Source organism: Corapipo altera, unplaced genomic scaffold (assembly GCF_003945725.1).
Source record: "Corapipo altera isolate COAL_440 unplaced genomic scaffold, ASM394572v1 65, whole genome shotgun sequence".
In the NCBI taxonomy this organism is placed as follows: domain Eukaryota; kingdom Metazoa; phylum Chordata; class Aves; order Passeriformes; family Pipridae; genus Corapipo; species Corapipo altera.
The window spans coordinates 8,437,839-8,462,979 of NW_020884891.1; the positions used below are offsets into that span (position 1 = coordinate 8,437,839).

Here is a 25,141-nt window from a genome sequence, read left to right on the forward strand (position 1 = left end):
AAAGAGAAGAAAGAGAGAAATTAGAAAGAGGAAGAGAGAAAGAGAGGATGAAAGAAAGGTCACCAGTTGCAGCTCCAGCATCCATCCAGCTGAGAGGGTGTCCAGGGTCATGGGGATGTGCACTCAGGCTTCATGGGGGTACCCTTTTATAGATAAGTTTCCTGCTCTCTGTGTAAATTAGTTGTCATGTGCAGTTTGTTCTCGACCTCTCAAGAAATCGGTTGGAGGCCTTCAGGGGTCTTTGGTGGTCTTGGTTCCCCCCCTACTGGATTCGCCTTTGTTCAACAGTCCCTGCCTGTTTCTTGACCTCATTCCTGTGCTTATGTTCAGGAGCCACAACAAAGATGTTTGTCCCAGGAAAAGGCTGCTCTACCTCCATACAGCCCCTTTCTCCAGCCACATCCTGTTCCCTCTCACAGTGCGTTATTGCCAACACTCCTGGGTAGGCTCCACAGCCATCCAGCTTTTGGAGTTTGAGACACACACATCAGCCTCCTTATCTTCTAGGCTTCTGCAGCACCTGGAGCACCTCCTTCCCCTTCTGCACTGACCTGAGTGTCTGCAGAGCTGTTCCTCTCACATACTCTCATTCCTCTCCCAGTAATTCTCCCAAAGAGTATCATCACTGCAGATCTGGAATGAAAACGGCTGAGCTCTCTCAACTGCTTTGAGTTCCACTGGAAAAATGTTTGCAAAAAGACAGAGCTGGAGTAACTCAGTGAAACAACTGGCAAAGCCAAGCCCAGGAATGACCCCAGTAGGGTTCTTTAACTGGCTTCTGCTACATGCTGCTGCACGTGAATTATTCACCGGCTTACACTTATGAATAAAATACGTGCCTCAGGAAATCCAGCTGTTCTGTGCCCTTCTTCTGCTGTCTCCTCTTCTCTTCTCTCCCCCTCCCCCAACATTAAGTCTACATTCATGTTTTCTGCATTTCCAGGCTAGGACAAGTTTTGTGATTTAGTCATAATATTCCAGGGAATATCTGCTGTACTGAAGCCCATTCAGAAACACAGCTGTACTTATTCAGCTTTTCACTAATAACTAGTGGAGGATATTCTGCATGTACAGAGCAGGCTTCACATAAGCTGCTGGGACTCCTTCAGCATGATGGTGGGTGCTGCTGCAGGAGAAATGAACATTTTGGCTTTTAGTGCATTGTCGAGTTACTCCCATTCTCAGTGCACAGTATATTTTGGAAATTTTTTTGTAGTCTCTTAAAATACTATTAATTCTCTTAAAATGTTGCATGAAACATGATGTTCACTGAAAACAAACACTGCCACCCTCACCCAAACCCATAACCTCCCCAAATGAGGTTCAAATAAAGGTTATACCCCCATACCTGCACCTGTCCCTGCCTTCCATTTGTCCTTGACTTTAAATGCCTCTGCTCTGTCACTGTTACTGATTAGAGGTTGCCAAAAGGGTGAAATCTTTTGATTACTTGTTTATGTCATAAAGGGTTAGAATTAGATCATGAAACTATTTCCCCCTCATCTAAATTATTTAATTTTTCTAAAAGGGGAAAAAACAGTGTGTTAATCTCTTCATGAAACCTGTAATCCTGTATCTTTTCTTCGTCTCCAACAAGAATTATGGCTGATTTATTTAATAAAGCATTCAGCAGATTTTACAGATCTCATTATCACTTTGCTTAGACTTTAAACAGATGCTGGTTCCATTATTGTGTCTGCTGCTGCATTCATTTGGCTCCACAGGAGCCAGATATGGAGGAATTGCAACAGCCTGAAAACAAATGCAGCCTCTCATTATGCTTTTGAGTCTAGATGAAAGGTCTTGGGTGATCCAAGTTGCAGGGATGGGCCTTGCAATTGCACTGTAGCACTAATAATCACAATTACAATAAAGATATTAATGACTTAATCAAAGGGTAATTCTGCTGTGCTCAAATTCAAGATTATATTGTAGGCTTTGTTGTGTAGGTAATACCCAGCAGTGTGTTTCTACACAGGCCTTCATCTCAAAGGCTGGAAAGTACAGGGAAAAACCTGAAGTGTTGGGAAGAATTAATGATCTGGCAAGAGACTTCTTGAGGGTGTCTTTCATGGAAGTTCTTTTTGCAGTAATGTAACTGCCCTTCCAGAATAGCTGAAATACGCTGGGGAGCAGGAGCATCAGTAGTTTATGGATCCACAAGGGAACTCCTGCTTTCTGTCCATCCTGTGTTGGGATCTAAATCCCTTTTCAGTTTGGACAATGCAGGACTGCAGCCACCAGGTTTATTGGAGGGCTTAAACTGGTCGTCTGCTGGGTGGCTGCTCTGCCATGGAGAAAAACAAAAGTGGAGAAGTCCAAAGCAAATTTCAAAGATACTTTTTGTCATCCTATTCCTAGTTTGAATTTGGTTTTAGGCTTTTCATGTGCTTTTTATATTAAACATAGTAAGGACTTAATGAATAACGGTGGAGAAGTAGTTTCTTGTTATTAAGGAGACCAATATTGTTGCAATGTACCCTTCATGTTTTGTCTAACAGTAGAACACAGTGCCATGGCAGGTTTGCTTGTGGAAAAGAGAAACTTGAATGATCAGCAATATATTTTTGTTTTTCTTACAATGGTTTCCTCTTCTTAGTATCCATAGAGAGATCTTTTTCAACCAAACATTACCGACAGCAGAAACATTATCTAGTGTATAGACAGATGGCAGGACGATAATTGTTTAGAGGGACAGATGGTAGTTTCTTGTACCCACTTTCTAGTTTCTGTGTTTTTAAAGCTCAGCAGTTGCATTGTGCAGCGTTCATGGTGTCATAAAATACCAGCCACTTTAAATAACTCTGAACCAGGCTTTCAAGTGATTTGTTTAAAAGGAGCCAGTCCTATTTAAAACATGATCAGCTGAGGATGCCTAGTTATTTGACAAAGCAAATCGTAATTTAGCAAAATTGTGCCTAACTTGAAGCTTATATTCTCAGCAAATGCAGACCCCTTCTGCCTCCTTTCTGTCAGAAATAAGAAGACTGAAATTACAAAAAAGGAATACTCCTCTTCAAAAAAAAAATAAAAAATCTAACTTAGAACTAAGGAGAGGGCACTGTTGGAATAAAAATAATGTATGAGTTGGAGTGAGCTGCCACAGATATTGTTTGTAGAGGCATGCCTGGAATTCCAAGTTAGTTTTTCCCATGGACTACTGTAAATGTGATTAGATCCACAACATAAAGAATCCTATACATAAATGCCTTACAATGAAAAAAACAAATATTTAGTTGCCCTGTGAACCTGAGGATTACATGAAACACCTTTTATCCTTCTCTACAAAGACTAAGAGATCTTTTCAGGAGTGATTTTGTGAAACACATGGGGATGCTTCAGGCCGAAACCTGCACAGTTTAACAAACGTTTTGCTTGTTGTCATCTTCTGGTGCACGTCTTCCTCCCCTCTGTGCCCCTTTTTTCTTTATCTTGTTCTTTTAACCTCTGCAAAGGGAAAGAAGAGAGATACCTGTTCAGCAGGATTGCTTTCCAAAGTTAGGTTGGTGGGGGCAGCTTTCAGTATGACTGAAGCCCTCATCTCACAGGGGGTCAGGGGTCGACATCGTCGGCTTATGTTTTCTGCTGGGCTTCTCTTTGCCTCCACACAGTTCTGCTTTATACAGCACATTGAAATATTTGCAGGCTTGCTGGGGTGGAGGCTTTCATCTGGAGGTGAACTACAGGGATTCTTGCCTTTGCTCTGATACTGTTTGTATAATTATCAATTATCGTATATGAAAGAAGGCTATAAAGTTATTCACACGGTAGCTCTCGACATAGCAATAGCCACAGGCAAGGTGGCTGCATTCCCAGTAACAATCCTGGGGCTGCTGGAGTGGGGAAAAAAATTAAACACCTGTACTTTCAGGAACCAACCTTCAGGATGCTATGCCATGAGAGACTTGTCAGTCACAGTAATTTAAAATTTGATTAGATATAAGCAGTTGAAATAATAGTTTCAGTGTTTTTAAAAAACCTTTGTATATATGTTGTTTTTCAGCTACCTGTTAAATGATTTTATAGAGGGCATATGGGGGAAAAACCCAAATTTTAAATTTACATTTAGAGAAATGTGTGAAAACTGCACTTTCAGCCTGTGGACACAGACCTGCCCAGTTCTGAGACTGAACGCTGTCCAGTCTGGGAAGTGAAAAGTATGCTGTGCAACACTAGGCAAACCAGGCAGCCTAATTTATTTATTTATTTATTTATTTATTTATTTATTTTAATATTTTGTAGTCACAATGAACTGCTTGTGAGCAATCTGGAATCTCAGAATTATTTGACAGAGATATTTTGCAAATAATTCCAAATAAGGAGTGTGTGTGAAAAATGCCAAGCATTGTTGGACAATTAGCAAACAGAAGGAGGCTAAATTCATTAAGTAAGTGATTCACTACATATTAGCTCAGTTTTCCTTCTGAGCTTTGAAGCCTGTTGGAGCCGAAAATCACTTTTGTTGTCTTTTTATTGAACTTTTTTTCTCATTTTCTATTCTCTAGTCATGTTGATTGAGCCATTAGTGTGAAAATAAATGTGGAGGCAATAAGAGACTTACTGTGAAGTTAAGCCTCTTAAGGGGAGCATCACTGTCTGCATGAACACACATGAAACACCCTGCAACTGTTAAGAGGCTGAATTGTGTGGAATTTTCCCGTTTAAAATTGCACTTTTCTGATCAACATGATTCCTGCCCACCTGGGTGTTTGTTTGAATGGTCAAACCAACTGAAGGTGTGTGTGGGGGGGTAATCTATTTATTTTTTGGTTTTTTTGAGGAGGTTAGTTGAATTTAGTATCTGTTATGACTTTGCTATCAGTTCCTGTGAGGGTCAGGGCTCTGCTTCCTCAGACCTCAGTGGGCAGAGCGATGCCAGTGCTGGGCATTGTCCCCCGGTGCCACCCCGCAGTCGCCCGGCTGAGCCCACTTTTCCATGGGCACTGATGGGACTGGGATTCAGCTGGAGAGTGCTCGAGGCTCTCCAGTGGCCTCGTCCTTCATTTCCACTACTCCACTTAGCTTAATGCTTTTCCTTAACTGCTTCTGAATTCTTTCACGATAGCAGATATATAGCCAGTGTCATCTGACAGATTTTTAGGCATCTCTGTTGTAAACATGTAAGTATTCATTTAATGCTTGAATTGCTTTACCATCCTCTGTGGCTGTATTTCTCATTCCTTTCTGAAATGATCTTTCTTCATCCTTGGCTGAGTCCCCTTCTATACTTTGAGAAAAAGCTTCTTGATATCTAACACTGCCAGCTATACTTCTTCCAAATTTATTTCAGATTCTTTCCTAACTCATGTGTCCTTTTTTGTGAACTCTTTCTTCTTGCTCTCTGCTGTCTTGCTTCACTTTTTCTTTATGGCATGTTTATTTTAAACTTGGTTGGTCTTCATAAAGTCTTTATGAAGACTTGCCGTTCTTCATAAAAGCTTAAAAAGATTTCTTGAAAAATTACAAATGGCTGCTTAGGTTGGTTGTTCCCCTGACCTAGGGAGGAGATCTGAGCCGAAATATCTCAGCCACCTCTGGAGTCTGGGAGTAAGGTTTGCCCCCACCCCATTTCTCCCCTAAATGGTAACATAACCACCACCAAACCCAGGATTTCCTTGGCAGCTGACACCTATTTCCACACTGAAAACCACATGTGATTGTCTCCTTATTCATAGGAATGACACAATTAATCAGGTTATTCAGAAATCTATTGTGCACATGTCAAGCTATTTCTAAATTAAAAAAACCCCTCATTTATTCTTTCCTTACAATTCATGTCCCTCTGCATAAACCAACTATGTACAAGAAGGTGGTGATTTCCGTTAGCTTTCAAAAGTCATGTAAAATGCACTTCAAAAATAAGGGCAGTTGAGTGGCAGATTATCAGAAAATATTTGCTTCTTCATGATCCTTTGATTTTTGTTTTTTTTCCTCTTCCCCCCTCCCCATTAATCTATACTACTTCTGAACAAATGTTTGCATTAATTGTGCCAACTTTTGAATTAGCAATAGATGAATCTCTAGCGGCTTAAAAATTTGCTTAAGTAAACAACCAATGAATCACATGTTCCTCTAGGGTTTTTTGAAAATAAACAACAATTTTCTTTCCTTAGTATGAAATAGGACATTTCTGTTTTAAAGATAGGCTCTCTGCTTGAGGCTGGAGATAGACTTAACTTTTCTAATGACAAAACATACTTTTTTGGAATTCTAAAAAGGTCGATTTCTGAGCTTGAAGCAATCATGCTTTTAATGGCTTGGAGAAAGGCTGCCCTTTCTGTGAGTACTTTGCTTTACTTTGGATTGACTTGAGTTTGGAGATGGAATCAGGTCAATGGCATCAAAGGAACCAGCATTTGGTAAATTGTCATGGTCTCCTCAGCGTGCCCAGTGTTGGGTTGTCGTCTTTGTGCTGGGGTGATGTGATGGTGTGAATGATTAATCTTTCTTTCTAGCAGGGCATTTCAAAAACTAAAAGTGAGTTTGGAGCACAGAACTGGATTGGTTCAAGACATTTTCTAGGCCTTGTGTGAACTGAATGTTCTCAGTGTGTCAGGTTGTGGGGCTTTTTTTTTCCTAGCACTGCATTAGTCACATAATTTGGCAGCAGAATATTTATTAAACAGACTTATTTTCATCAATTATCTCTCTGTTTTTCACATGCATCATAGAACCCAGTGGCTTTTCTGCCACATATTGCAATGAAACCAGTGGCTTTCAGGTGAATGGAAACCATCTCACTCCTGTTCCTAATGAAAGACATGGATCGAGGCTTGTGCCAAAAGTCACAGCATTAAATGACTGTCAGCTGCTTTGTTACAGTCCATATGATATTGCCCCTTCCAATTCAAATTAAAGTGAAGATGTTCTCTGTTAGCAGTAAGGACAGTCTTTCTTTGAGTAATTATTTTAATGAAGAAATAGAAATGCTGTAGCGTTGATGTCATGGGTTTAGATGGAGCCGATGACACATTCAGTATAAATGCAGTTCTGCATCTACATTTGTCTTATTTGCGAGTAGTTAATAATGAAAACAAAATGAAGTTTTCTGAACAAACTATAATGTTGTCCTTACCCAGGAGAGCTCAGGTTCCTAAGTCAAGGCATGTATTTGAGTGAAGACCTCTTTAAAAGTAGAGGTCCTGTTTTAAAGGACTAAATTACTCAAAGGCCTTATTTTTTTAAATTTTGTGCTTGACTGATCAACTGACATTTTTAAACCATTTAAATAACAGCTTTTTTGGGGGGTGTGTGTGTGACATTTAAGCCACTTGTGCTTTACTGCTTCTTAGCTTTTATGTAATTATGCTTAACATAGGTCATGCAACCAGGTAAGAAAACAAGTTATCTGAGCAGGTGAACTGTATTAACACAGGCTGGAGAGCAGACACTTGGTCTGATGTCAACTATTAAACCATAGTAAGAAGTCAGGGGTGAAAAGCTTAATAATCTTGGCACAGGAGAGTTCAACCAGCAAGCATTTGAAAGTTTTCTGGTAAAAAAAAGTCATAAGTAGCCAAAAAAGGCTTATCTTAAACTGAACACATCATTAACTTAAAGCCTAAATTAAACTGTGGATAAAAGTAAAAATTTATAGGAGAAATTCACAAAATTAGAGCAATGAAAAAATAGATCAATTGGGGAGAAGGGAAGAAGACATGAATCCTGAACTGCACATATAACAGCAAACAGTCTGGGACAGTGTTAAATACAGAGGAGGGGGATGGAACAACAACAGGAGAGCATACTCTGTGCTAACCACAGAAGACTGAAAGGAGATGCTGAAGATGGACAGAGCTGTGGTAGAAGAATGTACCTCAACCAGGAGCCTCCAGTCTGGTGAGTGTGGGCCTGAGGAGGAGCTCCAGGACCTGTCCCCACATTCAGCTGCTTCCAGAGGAGGCTGCAGAGTGGGCAGGCCAAGCCAGCTTGAAGCAAGAGAGTAGAGTGAGTCTAGAAAGCAAAGGGGAAAGAGAGCAGTTGCTGTTGGGAGAATCAGGGGAAGGATTTTCTGGATCAGCCACGTGCTGCTGGATGCCTGTTTTAGTGGATAGGCACAGCAGGGTCTTGCACAGCTGGAGGTATCTGATAAACCATTATTTCAGCACAATTTCCTCTGCAAATAGTCACGATTGAGTGAGGAAGGGTCCATTCATTCTCCTTCCTCTGTAACTGATTCAATGAGCCATGATTTTTGAGTTATTCTTTCTTTACAGCTGGATGAGACTGCAGAAGATTGAGATAAAATGGCATAGTATGGGCAGGTACAACTTGGATCTCATTACTTCTCACCTTTCTACCTGTTTTTCTTTGCTCTGCAGCCACAGGAATGTGACATAAAGATATTTGAGTTAGCTTAGATGCTGGTAAAAGGTATCGTTTCAGTACTTTTACTGTGGTACAGTCACTTCTTTGAGTCAAATTGCTGGCTAATAATGTTGATGTTAATCTGCTTCTGGTGTGCAGTAGGGTACAGTACTGTGTGTACCTTGAAGCAGTGAGGTGCCTTGGCTCATTTGTTCATTCCTGTAAACATTTTCTGCTCTTGATGAAGACATAAAGGAGCTTTTTGCTCTCCACAAGAAGAAGAGAAAGACTTTCTGAGATTGATGTTCTAGAAATCATTAGGAGACAACCTCTGGGGGCTGAGATCTCAGGCTTTATTGAATGAGACTGAAACTATGAGTATGCCTGTTCTGGTGTGCACTTTTTTTAGATACCCTGGTAAGGTGTTCTATCTCCTGATCCATACAGTGAACCTGGTGTGTGAGCTGTATGTGGAGCTGCTGGAGTGGGGCACACAGCCCCTGCTACCAGAGCGTGAAGTGTGAACAGAGTCTCAAACCCAGGCATTTCTACTGGAAAGTTTATGCTCTTCTCCCCAGACCAGAGTTTCATGAGGGCCAGCAGCATCTCTGTTACCTCTGCCTGGTCTGAAAAGCCATGATGGTTGTTATACCTCTTCAGTGCTTGCTCAGGCTGATCTGGCTTTAGGTCTCATTTAGTAGCCGTTTTATTCCAGCCAACTTTTCCCGGCTAGGCATGGCAAGAGACAGGGAATCACTGAACAGTTTTTTTTTTCCCGGAATGATATTCCCTTTCCAGTGATTAATCAGTTCTGTGCCTCTCACTTTATGTTAGAATGTAGCTTCAAGTGTCTCCTCTCATGTTTAAGAGGAGGCAAAGTCATCACATAAACAATACACAGTTATCTTTGCTTGAGTGTATAACCATTAAATGAAATACGAGTAAGCTCTGGGAGACTACGGGCAGCAGAAAGTTAATCACTATTTCCTCATGCTTTGTGTATCTGTCTCTTCTGGAACGCATTAAAAAAGGACATCAGTTGCCCACTAAGTACTGCACCAGATGCTACTTATTCTGAATGAGAACTGAAGGAACTATCATAAAGGGAAAATTCATGTAATTTGAGTGTGCATTGAAAGCAATTTGCAGTCATGTAGGGAAATACTGGTTTAGAATTGCTATTAGTGAAGTTTCACAAGGAGGCAGAATATGGTGGTGAACTCCAAACATGAATATGTTTGTTTTCCAAAGGTAAGGAATTAATAGCTTAGGATAGAATAATCTAATTCAAACTGGTGCTAAATGATGAGTCACTCCCTATCTGCTCTTTGCTCGAGAAGGTTAAGCTCCTTGCAGTGTTGTTAAATCATTTTGACCCAAGTGCCGTATGAGTTTCAAGGAGATATTCAACTCAAAATCACCATCTTGTTGAAAATTGTTGCCTTCTAATGTTATGTGCCTTTGCTTTCACCTCTGACCATAACTAGTTTCTGCCTGTTTGTTTGCTGTATTCTGAATTTGGGGAAAAAAACCCATGGTTATAAAATGTTGTGTATCTAAAGATCAGGTTTGTATATAAATTTTAGCTGAAGTATGTCTGAGGTGAATTTCCCTCAGAAGGAGCCTGTTTCTCCCTCATGATGATAAAGACAGCCTCAGGTGGCAAGCTTATACAGACAACAAATTTCCATATGCCTGTATTAGGTTAGCTGAATCCTGCCTGAAGAGACTGACAGTTTGGCTGGAGTGTAGACTGAGGGTAATCTTTCCTCAGAATAATCCAATGTTTTGATCCCTTGAAGTGCAGGATTCCCCTAATATAAAATTGAAAAAGAAATCAACTTATGCCTGTTTAAAATATATTTTACTGAAAGCACTGTAGGTCTGTTTCAGTGAGCAGAAACACTTTCTTTTTCCTATGGAGCTCCTGTTTGCTGAAGGCTCTTGGGTCTGCTCATTCATTGTGCACCTTTGCTGAACCCTGCAAAAAGCTCAGTAGTGACTGCATGGCCCACGATCCCTTTCTAAATCAAGAAAAGCTTTCTTAGCTGGTGCATTACTTTCTGTTTGCTTCAGGCATTCTGGTAATTCTATAACCATAAACTCAAGAAAAATCAGAGACCTATTTGTAATCTTGTTCAGAAAATTTGCTATGGAGTGGTTCTGTAGCACACAATAGATGAGTAATAGCTTTGTTACAAACTAGTGGGGGCTTTTTGCTGTTGTTTTGGTGCCTTTTTAAAAAAAAAAAAAGAAAATCACATAACATATTTGTACAACATTAAAAAGTCCCTGTAAAATATATAGGCACAGATAATATTGGATTTCTCAAGCTAACTTGAGTACTAGAAAGACTTGCTTGTATTTAATGGAGCAATGTGGTTTGGAATAACATTCCCCTTTTCTGAGCCACTGGGAAAGAGCTGTGACAAAATGTTTGTAGATCTGAAGACACCTACAGCAAAAAGAGGAGGACCACTGACCATAATGCATTTCTGGTAGTCAGTACATATTTACCAGCATGCCATAGAGTGCGTTCAAAGCTAGAAGTTCTCTTTCTCCTTCCCCAGTGAGCCTAGGAAATAAATTCAGTTAAAACAAACAAACATTTCCCTGCTGAGAAGCCTGTGCAGTGGCTGTCAGAAAGGACATTTTAATTTATTGGTTACCAAAAAGCTGGCTGGCCCTAGAACACCAACAAAGTGTTCTCTGCTGCAGTTGCTCACCATACAAAGTAAACTCAAATCATCTTCTGTGCTGCTGGTAGCATTTTTATAGTTCTGACTTCCGAGAGCAGACAGTGCTGAGTAGTCTCAGTTTTGCTTTTTTTCTTTGAGGAAAATGGAAAATTTCTCAGGCTATACATCCATCTCTCTGATTTATAATTCTGAAGATAAGATTGACCAATGAAGCTACTGCAGAATGATATTCAGTTATGGTACAGGGCATACTCTTTCTCATTATTTCTGCAAGATAGGCAATGCTGATTAGATCTAAAAGTTTGCCTCTGGATAAGAGGAGATCAGGGCACTGTGTGCTGGATGACAGAGGCTGTGACCTGTCTGCAGAGCACACTCAGAACTGGCTGAGGGATGCTGGGGGGCCAAGATACCCTGCACAGAGGAGAGTCGGCAGCACTTTAAAAATTTACTCTGTCATCCTCTTCCCCCTCATCTTAACCTGTGTCATTTATGTCCTGCTTCTTGGTAAATCCTTTGATATTTGTTTGTGATTTCTTGGCCAAAAAGAGGAAAACTTACTGCAATAGTGGTAGTACCTTGGGATGCACTCGATGAAAACAGTAGTTTCAAGGATACTTTACTTGATCCTGTTTTAGAGCTGTAGCTTATGCTCGCTTTATGATATTAAAAGGTTAAGAGGAATGCTAACGCTATGTCAGTGTTGGAAAACCTCTGGAGAGACATGATCCAATTAGTGCAGACTCTCCAGAAAGTGCTGCTTTATAAAAGAGCACTGCTTTGAAACTGCTGTCCTTTGTAAATGAAGGAGACTGAAGGGCAGAAGAGGAGGTCCACGCAGATACACCTGTCTTTGCTCTCTGTCCCTCCATCTAGGATTATTTGTTTATTGCTGCCTTTATTGCTGGGTTTGGGCTGAAGATACTAGTGGCCTTCTACTCAGCTTTCCAGGGCATACAAGGGTCGAGGGCGTGCTGCTTGCAGACAAAAAATGACTCCTGATCTTTCTCAGGGAATTCCCCAGAATCTGCTGCTTCATCTCAAATTCAGAACAAATGAACTTGGGGTCTTTCAGTGGTTTCTGTTGCTATGTTGTGACTTAATCTCCCTCCGCCTTTGGAGGAGTTTCTAGGCCTTACTTCTCTGGACTGTCAAGCCCTGCTCTGTCTATATGAACCTTGCAAGTTTTCGTTTACACCTTGTATTCTGTTGCCATAGCACTGGCATTTTGTGCTTTTGGAGCATGGACCTGTGATGGGTCCCCAGGCTCAGGAGCAGGGGCAGCAGCACGAGAGGAGGTTGGTAATGAGGGCACAAACAATTGATATTTAGTTAGCTTTTGTAATTTAACCCTTTCACTTTGGTTTGCTCTTTTCATCATTACCATAAACAGGGAGAATTTTAAGCACAGGCAGCTGTTTTACACAAAAACCAATCCTGTTTTGCTTCTGCATGGTAGCATGATTTCACCAGCCAAGGTTTGCTTGAGGAACACTGTAAAATGTGATGTGCCACAGGCTGTGTAGCCCACTCCGACCTGCTGCATTTCCCCACCAGCTTAGCTACTGTAGCTAATTAATGGGATGTAGCTAATATGGGGTGCCCACATGAGGTGCAGCTGTCCCAGAGCAGTTGGAGGCACCAGATCCTGCCGGGTCTCTCCCAGGGCTTCTGCAGACCATTCAATGCCATGGTGGCATGGGAGCTCAGTGGCACCTGGAGTCTGCTTTGCCTGGGAGCCGAAGATGCCCAGAGCTAAGCTGAGCACAAAAATCCTGGCTTTTGTAATGCCAACTGCAGCCTGGGCATTTCTTGCACGGTGGTGTTTCTTTCTCGTGCATTTGGAGTATGTGGGGAAGGTGTTGGCTTAAAAGATACGTACCAGAAGCAAAGGAGAGAGGGTCCAGGGGAGGGCCAGGAGGGTGTCATCACTGATGTGTGCTTGTGAAATTACGTGTTTTCAGTGCTCTTCTGTTTCTTCTGTTCCTGCTTTATGCTGTGCCTTTCTGGAAAAGCTGAATAATACTCTTTCTAATGTATTTCCCTAAGCCCGTGTTTGGGTGTTGGCACTTCTGAGGTCAGCAGTTCCAAGAGTTTGTAGTCATGCTAGCTGGAAGGCTGTTTAGTGCTGTGGTTTTTGGTTTGGTTTTGTTTTGTGTTTTTTTTTTTTTTTTTTTACTGCTGCCTGATTCTGTTCCCCTTTATGCCAAGTAATTACTACTGAGCTCTGCAAAGTTGTCTCTTTGCACTAATAACTCAAGCACATGGAGATAGCTGTTCTGTTTGTTGTTCTCCCCATCTTTTTTTCTTGATACCATGATATGATTACCAAAGGGAGTCTAAGTAAGCCTGTCAACACACACACACACAACCTGCCCCTGTAACCAAACCAGAGTCCTCCCAACAGTGTTTTCAGTGAACATGCAAACTCTGTCATCACTGTCCTTAAGGGAGAACATCTGTTGTCCTATCACCAGTTATCTCCTCCTTGTAGCTTTCTTTCCTCTTGGGCGTGCAATCACAGACTGCCTTGTTTCCTGATGTTCTGTGTGATACATCCTCAGGGTTTTGAAAAGACCTGTATATTCACCTATCTGTTTTTTCTTACAATGTTTCTATATCCATTTACTATCTCTTCTCATGTTCTATTTTGCTCAATAATCTTGCTTTTTTCCTCTTTGCTACATGACCATCCTATTTTCTGCTGTTTCTCAGTTCAAACACAAGATCTGATGAGCCATTTCCCATCTCCTTATCTTCCTACCCCTTTTTATTTTCCCTGCAGACTTTTGCAGATTCACTTTGGCTAATTGTGCCTGTCTTTGGCAAGAGCTGCTGGCACAAGCTCTAACAAAGCTTCTTGAAGAATCGCAGCTTCTTGAAAAATCTTACATCTTTCAGTTCTCTGGCTGCTTTGTGCTTTTAACTAATTTATCACCCTCATCTCAGAAGGACAGAGCTTGTCATAAAGAACAAAAATCCATGATTTCCTGAGATACATTACATCCTGTGGTGCAGTATTTGAAAAGCTTTGCTTATTCTTTGCTAATTTTAACCTGGTTTTTGAATGGAGCCTGATATTTATTGACTCTCCAAATCCTAATGCCTACCTGTTGTATGACGTTGCTCAGCATCTCTCTGTCTCAACATACATTTCTGAATTACACTAATAGTTGTTTTTTTGCAAAATTGTATAAACAATTCTGTGTAAAGAAACAGTTGTATAAACAATTGTATAAGCAGGTATTTTCCATTGGTTTTCATCACATCACATTTTGCCAGCTTTCTTGTTTTGGTTTCTGAGGGTTTGGTTGTTTGTTTTAAATAAATAAATAAATAAATAAATAAATGCAAAGAATCTCTTTCCAGGGTGAAAACCTGGGAGTTGAGGTCAGTCCTTCCAGGATTAAGTTTTTATATACAAACTCGGTTACGGAAGGAGAAGTATTGTCATCCATTCTTGCAAAGAGCAATGTATGATATAGAGGATTTGCTTGTGCCTGGAAGCACATACTTTAAAACAAACAAAATCTAGACTTGATATTTGCTTCCAGTGCGAGCAGTACCATTTTTGTGGACTGCAGTGAGGTCTAGATTCACTCACAGTGCTGTCAAAAATGCTGTAAATTAAATATCTTAAAGAACAACCTGCTATAATGAAAAAACAATGTTGCATAATATTATAGGCTGTATATAATTTTGGTCAAATTCCTGCTTAAAATATGTTAGTAATTACTTTCTCACTTTCCTTGCAGAACACCATCAGGCTGTAAGTTTTTGTGCAATATTATTGTAACACTAGAAAGGTTTTTACTTTTCTTTCCAATGTCACTGAGAGCCTCAGAAGTTTCCTCTTTAGCAACAGTAAAAATGAAGCATGTTCCAGGTTCTCTGAGTTACATCTATCTGGACAACTTCAACAGCTGGCTTGAATTTCCCCCCAGAATTGTGAGACAGTTCAGGGACAGAGTCATTAATGGAATCATTTAATGTGCTTTGTTATTCTATAGTGCCTGAGCTTTTGGAGTGTGTGTGTGCTATAGAATATCCAGCATTAACAGCTTTGAGTTCCTGGGGGCAGTAGTAACATACAAATGATTTTGTGCCAGTATCTCTTGTGTTCATCTACTTTTGAGGTTGATTAGTCCAAACCTCTGCCCCGAGTTGGAAGTTTTGCAGTAAGTTTGAATGCTGGTGGTTTCAGCCCCTATCACAGCCTGTCTCCTTCCCACTGCCCTGGCAGGGCAGCACGTGCTTGGTCTTCTGCAAGTCATTGGCCACGTGCACACGAGGGAAGTATTCAGAATACAAAAACTATTTAGAAAAGCTTATTTAGTCAGCTGTGCTCAGCAAAAGTTTTCCGTGCTTCATTGAAAGGAGAATTGAATCACTTTTAGTTCAAAATTGGCAAAAGGGCTGTTGGATAATAGGGGACCTCTACCTGGCAAATGTCCAAGCTGAGCACAATTTGAGTCACTGCCTAGCCAGTCTTGGTGTCTAAGAGTTTGTCAGACATTGAGGAATATTTTAGAAATTAATCTCTCATGCTTGTCACTTAATACTGCTATCTTCCTAGACCTTCCTTTGCAAACAAGAGGTTTATCTTGGTTACAGTAATATAGTGTAATTAACTGGATAAGTTTATTAATTAGCATTATAAAACTTTTAAATTAAATGTAACGGTGAAGGGCCTCCCAAGGTCTAGCCATGCTGGAGATTGTTGTGTTTTCATACATCATTCTAAACAGATAACAGGCTGTAAAAAGATTAGCATAACTAGTGACTCTATTTCATTGCTTTACAATCCCGTGATTTGAGTCATCAGCTTTATCTGTGTTAACAGGTGGCTTTAATCCTGAATTTCACCCTTTAGCTCTCAATTCTTGTAGATTTGGGAAGGCAGTGCTATATGGCCCAAATCCTTAGTCTTCATCAGACTGAATGTGTGTTCCAAAATTTGCATCACGTTTCAGAGCACTCCACGTGTGTCTGTGGGGCTGCAAGGAGCCTTCTGCTCTTCCTGGGTTTTGTTTTGCTTCTGGTCTCTTCATCCCTGGGCTCCATTTGCTGTTGGATAATTTCTGACTGACTATAAGCGAGTGGTGAAGCTCTGCTGGCTCCTTTCCTAATCCATTAAAACAAATTTCTGTCCCAAGGGACCATCTGGACTGAACTCCTTCAGGTCCCCAACCTCTAGGCTACTGCTGTGCCCTACTTCTACATGGCCACGCAAGAACATGTGGCATCAAAACACCTGCTATTTAAGCCTGACCTTCAGGCTGCCCTCAATCTCACTTACTCTACATAGATCCCATTTGGATATTTTGTCCCTTGGAGTGGCCTTAGCTTTTCTGAGAAAATACAATTTCCACAAAGCAGTGACACCAGGGCAGCTGGGATCATTACTCCACACGTAGTTAAGAACAGGCCAGAATTTGTGAGGCCTCAAGGGGATAATGTGAAGTTGGTGTGATGGGCCTGTGTGATGTCTTTCCTCTCCATCTCTCTTGTTTGCTGCTTTGATTTAAATTTGATCAACAACTATCCTGCAGGCACTTTTAACCTTCCATTGAATTGGAACATCAGAAAAAAAGGAGGGTATTTTGGGTTATCTACCAGCACAATCCAATCTGTGAGGAGAAAAGCTTAAACTCTCTCTTCCCTCTTTATTTGAGGAGTCATATCTCTTGTTAAATGTTGACAGCTGATCCTAGAAATAGTAGTTATTCATATCTGGTTATTTGGGATGTTATGTTTACCTGTGTCAAAAAGGTCTTGTTCACATCTGGAAACAGCAGGTGAAAAGGACAATACATGGCATTGCTGAAAATGGCTTTAATGAGGACAATGGTGTTAATTACTGCTGGCAATGACAATACTGGAGATTATAGAGAAGTGTGTGTTCAGACCAGCAGTAGAGGCAAGGGTACGTTGTACCAGGCAGCAGAGGCTGGCACACAGACACCCAGGTGCACGTAAGCCCAAGCCCTGTGCCACCAAAGGTACCAGCACAGGCCTACTCCCATATTTTCAGCTGAACTATGTTTTTAGGGTGACGTGGTGCTGCCAAACTGTACACCCTGCCTCTCCCCTGTCACACTGTACACCCTACCTCTCCCCTGCCACCTTTGGGTTTGGGAGTTGTTGCAGTTCTGGCAGCAGAGAGTAAGAAGAGACCTCAGGCTGGTGTGGGTGAGGCTGCAGGTTGTGGAAGGATGGAGAGTGGAACCTCTGTGTCCCCTGGCCTGAAGTGCTCTGTGCTGCCCCTCTCGTGGTCACCCCTTGGGTTCACAGCTTTCCTTGGTGTTGCAAATTGTGGCTGAGCTGGTGCAGAAAGATATTGGTGGTGGTGGCTGGAGGAACCTCAGCAGGGACTGTTCCTCTGAGCAGCTGCCCACTTCTCCCCAGTGTGTGTTGCCTACGCAGCGTGAGCAGCTTGCATCCAGAACAAGGCAAGTGTGCAGGTTTTCCTTTAATAAGACAAGGTAAAAACCCATAAATTTGGTAGGAGGTGGTTTAAATATGTTCTTTTCTTCTTGATGGGCTTTCATTTTGCTACTACTTTATCGCTGTGGAAAAAAATAGAGTTTTGCCTGACCCATCAGTGCAGTAACAATATGGAAAAAGATTTAAAGTTCTAATAGTATTTGAAATCAAGCCATGCACTCAGTGCTGCAGAAAAGAAACCCAGGCAATTATTCATGGAAGCTGGTCTAAACTTGAAACAACCACTGTTGATATTTTAAACTGGTGTTTCAGGAATAAAGCAGTTAGTGGAATTCACATGCCCTGTGTCTCCAGGCATCTTGGTTTGAGCAACCCCTGTGAAGAGCCCTTTTTCTGTGGCTATCTCTGCCCGAGGTCTGCATTCCCACAGAGGATGGATCTATGCAGCTTGCTATAAGAAATAATTTCATGCACCACTGCAGTCTCTTGAAACTAATTTAACATCCTATTTTGTTGCAGCACTTCTTTGTGGTAACAGGCACAACTTAGAGTCCCCTTCACATGCTGGCCGTCTTCTTCCTTTTTTGTTTGCTTTTTTTTGTTTGTTTTTTAGTGCTTAGCATTTAACTGTTTATATTAGCAGTGCTGCTAGTTACTGAGGTCTAGTCTAAACAGGTAATCATTATCTTTTTCCAGGTGGTTAATGGGGGCTCCTATTAGTATCACCAAGGACTAGCCAGGAGTGTTTGTTTACAGACATGAAGTTGTCCTCTGGAGTGCTCTAAAAAGAATGCAAAATGACATTTTCCAGTATCTAACCAAAGCCTGGTTTAGATAGGTTAGTCTTGAAATAATGCAAAGTAGTTCAAAGGGTCAGTATACTTGTATTCTTAAAAATTTCTGAGGCATACCTACTTTATTTGCATTCTGTGAATTAACTAAAAATATCACCAGAAGTTCTACATCTGTATATCTAAATATAATCTTAATTGTTGCTCCTGTATTAATTGAGTTGTTGCTAGCTATGTTCACTGGGCCAAAAGGTTTTTTCCCCCCTTATCTCAAATATTTTTATCTTGTCTCTTTTTGAGGTCTCACACGGGGATTTTCAGAATTCTCTGCAGTGAGAGTCTGCTGTTTTCTATTCAAATGTGTGCTGCTAATCACTTTGGGAGGGATTAAAAGGAATGCTTAAGTGAGACTTCAGCAGTAGGAACTTAACTCCAAAACTGAGTTGCTGAAAAACCTTCAGCTAATCGTGGAGGCACTTAGGGGGCCCCAGGTGTGAGCCAAAGCACCCTCTTCCCTGACATGCAGCAGGGGTTTTTCACCAGGGAGTAGCTGGAAGCTTGTTTGCAAGGAGCAGGTTTTCTTAAAGGGAATATTTATGAGCTGGGCTCTCTGCATTAAAAGACAATGGATTCTCAAACCTTTGGAAAAATTGCGGCCTTAATTTGTACATGAATGATTAAAAATGGTTCTCAGAAGCCCAGCGCGGTTGTTGTCACAAGAAATGAGACCACTTAGCAAGCGTTCGAAAATCATCCTGGAGCACTGTTCCACAGCCTTGCAGGAGTAACTGGGATGTGGAATGCTGCCCAGGCCTGTCTGAGTGGAGGCACGGCTCGCTGTGGCTCAGGGTAGACAGGCTGGGTGTCGAGCTGTGCCCCTCTGGGGGTGAGACCCTCTGGGCTCCCAAGGTTGATTTGGGCCCATGGTTGCTGACTGGGCCACCCTAAAAGAAGAATATTTCCTACAAACTGGAATTTACCACTTGTTGATGTTATCTGAGGTGGTATATAATGCAGCAGAGGGATAGAAGTTTTGGAGAGAGGGTTGTTTGCTCAAAAACATTCAAAATACTACTGGTCTGCTTCATTTTGGCTGAGGTCTATAACATGAGTGTAAGGTCAGTATTACGAGCTAGAAAACAGGGTGAGAATAAAGTATCTGGTTGTTAATCCGTGTGTTAACATGGTTTAAGTCTGTGTGGTCAGCTTGCATATTCAGATAGTTTATTCCCTCCATAAAACTTTTGTTCCATCATAGGAAATGACATGGAATATCGCTGGAAAAGAGCTAGTGATTCATAATCTATTAATGGATTCAAATAATTACTGTAGCAGTAGGGTCGTAACACTTCCCAAAATGTCTAAGATCAAAATAAAACAGGGGGAAAAGTACTTAATTAATTCTGTACTTTTCACATATGGCTCAGCTGTATTTTTGGTTTATGTTTTAATAGAGGGAAAAATGCAAGGATGTCATATACTTAAGGAGTCAGCAGTGTTATCATCACTTCATCTTGAAGTGTATTGAGAAACATTTTCTTACTCGAAGGAGTGGCCAGTTCACTATTTTTCTCCATCACTAGAGGGCTCAGATCGCTTTCAGAACATTGTGCATCTGAGTCAACTTTGGTCTTTAAATAGTCCTTGGTCTTTGTGTAACACGAGTGGTACAGAGGGAGAGGTGCTTCAGTTCTTAATGTGCTGATGTATTACTGTGCTTCTGACTTGCCTTTCTCTTCCTACTGGAAGTCCTATACAAGCAGCTGAGGACATGGCTGTGTTCTGCCCCATGGCATTTCTGTGTTCATATTTTTTTAAATTTTCTATGATCTCTTTAAATCTCTTGGATTTGGAAGGGATTTTTGAGGTATATCTTTGAAAATACATTTTAAAGCTAGTAGATGTGCATGTTTAAATTTCAGAACATTTAAATCTCTGAGGCAGCACCAAGTTTATACAGTTCAGTCAAAATTAGGAAGCATTTTTCTACTGAGAGGATGACTGAAAACTGGAACAGGCTTCCTAGAGAGGTGGTGGATTCCACAAGCCTGTCAGTGTTTAGGAGGCATTTGAACCATTTTTTAACTTTTGATCAGTGCTGAACTGATCAGGCAGTTGGACTGGATGATCATGGTGGGTCACTTCCAACTGAAATAGTCTGTTCTATTCTGAAATGTGAGATGTCAGTCTGGTACATGACAGAAGGATCTACTGGTGATGAGACAGGTTTTCAGAGCTCCTGATAACATTAGGAATTGTGGATTGAGAAACCTTTCATTTGACCCTCCTGAAGTACTCCTTTTGGGCGTTAGACCCTGTGCAGGTAAGAACAACACTGCAGTATTACTGTAGAAGTTTTTTTGCACCAAATATTACTTCTGCATTCACTAGAATGCATTTCCATCTTCTGGAAATATTTTATTTGGTCTGTTCCTGAATTAATTAATTTTGTCTCTGGAATGTTTGTGAGGCAGAGAACTAATGGTTACAGGCTGGGTATGCTTATGGCTATCTCAAGGATTGTTAGAGGTCTGTGTTTCTTGCCCTAATGGTGCATGAAGCCCAGCAGTGAGAAATTCAAGGAATCCAAGAGGAGACATCTTCCTCACAGCTTTTTACAGTAGAGTCATTGGAGTGTTGTGTTGAGAGACTTGTACTCAGAAAGGGAACGTTGCACCTGCAGTGTGTGCTGGGGGCTTCTGAGAGGTTAAAGTGAGCTGACAGAAGACCAAGGAGGAGAGGAAAATGAGTGGATTGAATCTAGCTTAGCTTCCGTGAAGACAGATAAAGACACCTTATTCTTGAAAATGGAACAGGAGTGAGCTCTCAGCAAAAGTATTGCAGATATCATTCAAGTCCTTTCACCAAAGAGGTCCTTGCTCTTGGAGCCCTAGTGTTGGAAAAAGAAGGAAAGGGATAACTGGACACAAACTCCTTCTTTAGTTCTCAGATTGTGGCTACAGTACTCCTGAAGTAATGAATGGAGCATGTCTGGCTGACAGCTGCAGGCTTTATTCAGGCTCTGTTAAACCAGGATCTTCAGAGACTGCACGCAAGCCTGACTTGTGGGAGTTTCTATTGAATGTGTAGGCTCACATAGCCTACTCTCTAGCAAAGCACATTCCTAAAGAAGCCAAAAATCTTGATGGTAACGTCACTTTTAAGCCTCTCATGTTCTTAGGTATTGAATCTAAAAGAAATGGAATGAATCAGTGACTGTTATAAATATCTTTAGTGCTTCATACAATCTCAGTAACAGTTATATGTACCATAAATGATACCAAGGTACTTTGTTGTGTGCTTGAACTAAATCAGTAGTTTGGTATTTGTCTCATGTAAGTTCCTAGCTTATTTCACATTGGCAATATTGTTAAACTCGACTAAAATTTTTTTATTTTTCATAATAATCCCATTGGCAAGAAAGCATGGATTATTTTGGGTATATCTTGGAGAAAAATGAAGATGTGCTGTTAATCAGAGAGACATGCTTACTTTTTTTATGTGGGAGCTGGGCCAACAGTTCTGCCTCTACTTTGAAGGCAGGAATAATATTGCAAGCTCTAAGCTGTGTTCAGTTTCTGGCTAAATTTTGTGTTCTCAGCACATAGTTCTGAACTGCACTTTGTTGAATTTGAGTGTGAGGCTCAGCAAAGATCAATCCTTCTCTTCTTTTCCTTTGAAGAGGAAATATCTGGAAAGGGGCCATCAACTGTTGTAAATGGGACCTTGATCTCATTCTTTGTTAGGCTGTTGGGAAAATGTTCCTCAGATTCAGTGACCAAAACGCAAGCAGTGCTCTGTTATGTCAGTGATCAGGCTGGTCTGGAATTGTAATTTATTCCCATTGAGGAATGTTTCCAAACTGAGAGTGATTGCCAGCTGTAGCAATAGCAAGTGAAAAGAAAATCAAGAAATTATTTATTTATCATTGCCCTTCCTTAGCTGTGAGTTTTTAAGTAGCTGAAGTGCAGCCCCTCAGAGCTCATGTTTAGCTACGGGAGGTGTGCCAGTGAGACTGTGGAAGAGGCTTCCTCTGACAGTGTGTCATTCCTGAATTACACAGTCCTTTGCACTTTTATCTGGGGGTGTACTATCTGCCCATGGATCAGAGTTTGAAGGTGCATGTTTGGCAGTGATGCACTCCCATTGCATTCTGCCTCTTAGAGAAATTGGGATGACTGTTTCATTTTGTTGAACAAAAAAAGCAGATAAGTGTTATTTTTATCCTATACACTGGACTCTGGAAAGCCCTTTGAAGAACAACTTTCCCAGTGATAGCTAGCCAGTACCTTGTCATGAGTTAATTTAGAGTTACAACCTGCTTTTTTGAGAATGTTACCCTATACTTCCAAACTTTGTAGTTGTTCTTGGTGCCTTCTAGAACATTTAGTGATGCAGTTTCACTAATCCATTTTCTCTGATTATCTCAGTAAGTGGATTACAAGGTTTTTCCATCACTGTAGATCTTGATAGTTTCACAAAACTTATTTTATATTGTTTTTGATATGAGTGCTAAACAAAAGTACTGTATTTTCATCTAAGTCTAAGGAAGAGAACTTCCTCTACTTTGCAGAGTCAGAGAAGCTGTGTCTTAAATGATATTTCCATCATTTCATAGTTAGGGATGTGATGTCAATGATTTTGTGGCTTCATCCCCCAGACTGGATGACTTCTGTTCTAGGTGAGGATGAGAAACTCACTGTAGGAGGTTCCATAGCCTGAGCAGTTTTTAACTCTGTTATGATGCATTTGTGCTTTTTCAGTTAAAGCCACTGAAACACACTTTTTTCTGCTCAGCAGCCTTAAGGATTTGTTTGTTTTCTGCACAAATTAAGATGACTGTTTTTTCTGAAGTTGTACTTTTTATTAAAGCGGTAGTGAAGAAGGGAAGATTTTGTTCAGTGATTTTATATTATGGTGCACAGGAAATGGTACATTGAGACAGTGGTTAATTTTGTCTAGTTAAGACTAGAATTGAGATGTTGAGAATAGTCCTTCCTTGCACCCTCCTACTGGCTGTTATTCATAGCAGGAAACAGCACTCAACCTTTTTTGAAAATCAACTGTCACTCAGGTGTCGACTCACACTACGGCTTATTCCATCAACAGTCTTTAATTGGTATTTTTGTAATTCATGTAAAGTTACTGGTACACCATTTATCTGTATTTGAGAACCTTGTTTTGTATTTCTGATTATAATCACTCTGTGTTGATCTGAACAAATTATGCCAGAGTGTTGAGACAAGAGAGTCAAAGTTGGCCACAGGCTTCTGAATGCATATAAATTTCTTTTGTTGGAGCAAAGAGACGAGGAGTGGATCTCTGACTCAGCTCCCCTCTCTCTCTGCTGACAAACTGTGAGCTCGCAGCTGGGGAAGTGCTATGGGAGGGAAAAATGAAGGCCAAAGTCATCGTGTTTGTGAAGCCTTGCCAGAACTTGTGGGGAAATTCCACCAAAGATAATGTCAAAGATACCTCAAAAAGTGAGAGAAGAAGGATTGATACAAGATGACATTTCAAGAGTAGCACCACGGTCATGTATGATGGAAGTATTGGATGGGGCAGTGGGAACAAAATCGTGTTTCTGAGACTTGAGTAAGACTGTCATTCATCTTGGTTAGAACAAATTCAGAAAAATGCCAAGCGAGGGGTAGAAATAGCAAGCAAGAAGTGTATTAGAGAGGAAATGAAATGGAAGACCAAAGTCTAGTTAAAGGTTAGAAGCTTTAAAATGGGAACAACTGAATCATGCTTGTGTTCTAAGAGGAGAGACTAGAAAATGCCAGGAACAGCTGAAAGGAACTGCAAGGAAGGAGGAAAGAAGGGATAGAAAATAGAAGTTGAAGTGTGATGAGTAAAGATCATGAGCACCTCTCTCAACAGGGGTGGGAGGAGTGACTGAGGGAAAGAGAAGGGGCAAGCTAAGAGGGGAAATAACATGTGTGTAGTTCAACATGGAGGGGGGAGAGAGAAGATCCCAAGTGAGGAAATGACACCAGAGGTAGCTCAGCTGAGTTGCTGCCATGAGTACCTCTGTCTTATGCTCCTCTATCACACTCCCCACTCTTTCCTCAAAACTGTACTGGTTTGTAACACTTCTGTGTTGTATTATGTTGTTATAAAGTGGCTTCTGCTGATGTAATGGGTTGTCTCTATAGCTTTCCTTCTCTTGGCCCAGTTTGATGAACAATCAAAGCTCCAGTTTTCCTGTCATTTGATCAAGAAGAGAGAGGAGGGGGCTGGTGACATTTTTGTACTCAGTAGACTTTGTCCTTTCTAATGGTGCATCAGAGTGTCATGCCCCAGTCTGCTCTGATGAGGCATATGCAAATGAGTGCCAGGAACAGGGCAGGGTGTCATAGAACATAAGAAGAGTGAAAATTATACATTTTTTCATTTTATATTTAGTGGTGCTCTGGCATGAAAAGTAAGGGAGATACTTCGGATATGAGTAAGACAACGTTTCTCATACTTGTCTGCTGGTGAGGTTGCTGCCTCCTTTTCCCTGCTGCCATTTTTCTCCCTCTTGCATTCATTGCTGTGCTCCTGCCGCAGCCTCTTTCTGCTGCTGACAGTAGCATTTTGGTAGAAAGCTTTGACTTTTAGATTCATACATGCATTTTTTTTCTTTTTTTTTCTAACAAAGGGATTACATATTAAGAAAAAAAATCAATATGTGGGTTCAGCAACTCTGCTCAGAAGAGCTGTAGTTTGCACCTGCCTGATGCCCTCATTCTCTCATAGGCTGGGTTCTCTGTGGTGTTTGGTTCTTTGCCATGCATCATACAAGGTACCCAGAGGCACGTGAGATGCAGTTGTATCAAGAAGCATCTGTCAATAGGAAGTGAGAGGCATTTTTGAACTTTCCAATTTTGTCTTTGATGTATTGCAAATCTC

At 41.0% G+C, this 25,141-nt stretch overlaps 1 long non-coding RNA gene across 1 annotated transcript in view; it reads left to right on the top strand.

The window, feature by feature from the left end:
* The window catches only part of LOC113948077, a 269,176-nt gene that overhangs the window by 243,626 nt on the left and 409 nt on the right, over window positions 1–25,141 (top strand). The window lies entirely within an intron of this gene.